The sequence below is a fragment of the Varroa jacobsoni genome, unplaced genomic scaffold (genome assembly GCF_002532875.2).
Source record: "Varroa jacobsoni isolate VJ856 unplaced genomic scaffold, vjacob_1.0 scaffold_67, whole genome shotgun sequence".
NCBI classification, from domain to species: Eukaryota; Metazoa; Arthropoda; class Arachnida; order Mesostigmata; family Varroidae; genus Varroa; species Varroa jacobsoni.
Window position 1 is genome coordinate 44556 of NW_019212969.1, and position 4302 is coordinate 48857.

The following is a 4302-nucleotide window of genomic DNA, read 5'->3' on the forward strand; positions in this document are numbered from 1 at the left end:
CGGCCGTGTTTAACTTTTAGGACCTCTGGCGTGTGATCACCCTAATATATCTATATGTATGATGCCCAATTGCAACTAAATATTTTGAAATTGACCATTGAATGGTTTGGCTTTACAATTGAAGTTGTATTGCGGCGGATAGTGATTATATTGGGTAAACATAATCGTCAAACTTTCGTGACACTTCTGGCACATGAGAAAAATCCGTAGACATATGTATACATAGGGAGATGACAGAGAGCGTTCTATGCACGTGCGTACTATGTTGAGATGACATAAAAATGATGAATCTGGACCAGTACTGCAATATAGCGAGCAGCTTGGGAGAGTCAGACGAATCGTTCAACACACAGAATAACTGTCTATGGGAATTTATCATAAGCTAACGTCCTATCTAAGCAATTTTTCATGCAACGGCGCGTATTTAGTGTCACAAACGTCTTTTTGAAGTGTATGTCTTGTTTTTCTAAAAATTGTTACCTAATTGTTTACATTAGGTCAAACAATTAATTGCATTAGGTCGGTTTTCAAAGGCGTTTCCGTTCGTTTATATGTTTGCCAAATGCGAATAAAAGCCTGCGTCTCTTCTGGTAGCTGGAAAACCGCTATTACTTTCTTTTTTATAAGCCAACACAAAAATAACTAAAACTCACTAAAAATAAAGTACAAAAATCGGAAAAAAAAATTTAATCATTACAGGAGGGTCTTTCTGATTATGACAAAGCGCTTTTATCTAAGCAAAAACAAAGTCGAGCTATGTAACCACGTGCCCTTTTTCGGATATATAATTTTAATTTAATAATTAATAAACAAATGCTCGCAGAAAAGATCAAGTGCCATTCGTTTAGAACAGATCGTCATATAAGCAGCAACTCGTTGCATTGGCTATCCGGGGCTCTTGGTCGCTAGGAGATCCCTCGAAGGCTGCGGCAAGGAACTAGAAACGTACTACAACGTTACGGAAATTTTAGTCTCAATGAAAATTACCTGTACGTAGTCTGACTGAAGAAAGCAAGAAGACAAGTAGGACAAAAGCTAGCAAGGCACATTTCTACAAACTATTAGGATTCTCAATCGGTGCCAATTATACGTGTGAGATAAAAATGCTCTCTCTTTACCTACCTTTAGAGGATCATAGACGGTGTATAGGAGCTACGAAAAAAAACAAAACGGTACGAGATTTATATTACGGATGAAAACAAACATTCTCAAAAGCTCCAGCTCACTGTTGAGCTGTTCGTAATGCAGAACGACATACAATAGCTGTTCTTTTTTACGTCGGTGTCAACAAAATATTATATAGTCATTGCAGATAAGCCACTGCTTTCATAGAATGTATGAAATGTAATGAAATACCAGCTCGGTACGAAATCAAACGTTTGTCACTGGACGGAAAAAAGGCCGACGTGAAACTTAGAGAAAATGTCCAAGTCAGGCAAATTGAAAGCCGCGTGTTAGTAAAGGAAAATGCAAATACTTAACGCTGGCTTGTTTATATCCAGATTCATCGCTTATATCCAGATTCATCAAGAGATTCTACACACAATTATGGCGACTTGGCTGACGGCAGAGGCGCCCAAAATGTTTATATAGACGTAGCTTTTCTAAAGACAGCCTCTTGCCGCTCACAGAGTACATACCTACTCATGTAATAGGAGCAAATAGGTTTTATGAATATGAAATGACTCACTCCCTAGTCGCCTTTCGGTAAAAGGCACGCAAGGAATATATATATATAGGACACAGCTTGAGGTTTCGTAGTAAAGGGACTTTCCAAATGATCAGTTTTCACACGTACATAAAGGCAGGCAAACAGAAAACGCAGCAGAAATACAGAATCTCATCGTTCGGCTTTTGCTCACTCGGGTTATTACAGCGTCGATGACAAACCTCTATAGGTAGTTTTCGACGCATAGAAACGGATATCTGTACTATAGATATTCGAACGTTCGCTGTTTTCAACAAAGGTATGTAAATATGGAGCAGACACTCAAGACAGTTTGAATATTCGCGCCTTGCAACAACTATCTCGCAGAATCTAATTATCGCCGTTAAACCTTTTAGAAACTTTACAAATGTCGCCTTTTAGCCATCGCATTTGCATTTTCAGAATTCCTGCAATAGGTATACCATGGCTGCAATAGATGTGCGGCAATTTAGTCAAAGGATGGGCCACTCTATATTCAGACTCCCAATTCGACCTTCCCAATGCAGTTTTAACTAAGACCGACATATTCCAATGCCAATAAAAAGTTTTCTGCTTTGCATGACGAAAGCGCAAAGTGTGAAGGGCATTGTGAAACCGTGCTTTACCTGAATATGATTACGAACGTCGTTAGATTTTTCCTAAAGTGAGGTATAAAATAACGCTTTAATGAGATGAAATTATTCTCTACTGATCCAGAGCTCGTATCTCGAGAGGATGCCGATTTAAGCCTAGGTTACTATGTATCGTTTCTAATAGCGATCCAGATAGAAATGTTGCTATGTGACTGTTACCGCACTTCGTGAAGCGACTGGCCATAACTCATACAAAAATCATCATTAGAATTGCCATTGATTTTTGTCCAGAATTTTTCTATCATACAGCGAGATTGGAATTGGAAATAACGCGACGAACTTATACCGTATATCTTCGCCGAAGAAATGTCGATTACGACGAAACCGCTATCGTGTAAGCAGCACAATTCAAATGACGGCGGGGAACGCAGCCACCATGTTTTTCTTCATGATTTCTATATCGAATCGTCAATATATACTGACTACCTGGTGTTAATTAGCGGATATCGAAGACGTCGAATTAAATCAATCGACGTTTCAATGTTTATGTTCCCACACGTTTCTTCTAGTCGAGTTCGGTGCTAGTGAAACTTGTCCTCGTAACGTGTTATCACAGCAGTAAAAGTTAAAATCGAATGAAACTTATCACAATGCTAATTCCCAAGTGGATTTATCTTAGACAGTTCAATCAAACTGGCCAGTTCCTTTTTCGTAGTTGATGCTTCTGTTACAGTTGTCTAATAGCGAGGGGATTACGGTTCCGAAATAGTTCATTTAAATAAACTATTATTATTTACCTAGTTGTAGAGCAGAAACTATAAACAGATCTATTAACTAGGAAAAAATAACGCACTATATGTATAGAAAATCTGTACAATGCTTATTTGAGATTGACAACGAAAGTTAGTGATCATTCTGCATAGAGCTTACACCTCATTTTTCTGCTCGATCTAAAACGCCGCTCAACTTCCAACGGAGGGAGCAAAAAAAACTTAGGGAAATTTCGGAAAGTAAACATTGCAGGTGTATTACTATGATAAATCGTAGTACGTCGAAGAGCTTTCGGTTATGTAATCAGTCATTTAGGGAAGTAGGAGACGGAAAACGGTGGGGAAGAAATTGGAGGTTTCAAGTAGGCAAAAACTTTCGGTCCTGAAATTATCAGAAGTCAATAGGTAAATGTTCCAAGCAGTGCTGATAGCAAGTCACGATTATCGATACCGTAAGTGTATCGGATTTTGAGGAAATATGGAAAACTCGGTAAAAAAGTTACCGGAACACATGTAAAAACACGCTCGAGTATATTGCGGTACATGGTTCTGGACGAGAGCCTTAGAGACCTTTTACAGGCGACACGACTTCCCTGTAAAAACTATGAGGCTCGCTTTTGTGTCGAATTGCAAGCCACTAACTACTAAAGAGGGTCATGAATACTGGAGATTGATTCCAAAGGGAAACACTTTAGCTAGTAGCTACAAGAAATTACTTGTACGGTTCCTATGCCGCTTTGTAGTTCTTTCAATAAAACCTCTGGTAAGTCCACTAAGGATGCCCCGATCAGACCCCTTAGCAAGTGGCTAAGCGCTTGGTGTTACATCGAAAAGACGATTAGAAGGACTTTTTTACAAAAAGGGGGCAAAAGTCTGATCACGCTTTACGTCGTAGCATATTACGTATTAACGCTGGAAGCTTCAAAATTGGCGGAGACCAACGCGCGACTGTTGCCACCGTGAGCCATCAGTTGTATTAGCGAGTAATTTTATTTCTCTGCTTACTACGAATCCCGATTTGGTTAACAACACGATTGTTCGAATGAAGAATATGGACGGTATCAGAATTTGGGTAGATCGTAAGCGTTTTATGTCAAATCACAGTGCTGTGAAAAATGAGTCACGAAAAATGCTTTTTTTTTTACAATAGAAGACAAAATAATGCTTTTCAAGCGCGTTAAAAGCATCTTCGCGCAACAATCCCGTTCATCATGGAAGACACGCAAATATATTACATAGTCATATTGGGCGA

General features: G+C 39.0%; 1 long non-coding RNA gene across 1 annotated transcript; it reads right to left on the minus strand.

The window, feature by feature from the left end:
* Positions 1 to 839: 839 nt before the first annotated feature.
* Positions 840 to 1880, minus strand: LOC111262209 (uncharacterized). The gene is made up of 3 exons (XR_002681465.2): positions 1799 to 1880; positions 1123 to 1152; positions 840 to 948 (listed from the first exon to the last, which is right to left on the minus strand). It is a non-coding gene; the product is annotated as an uncharacterized LOC111262209 (long non-coding RNA).
* Positions 1881 to 4302: the final 2422 nt, after the last annotated feature.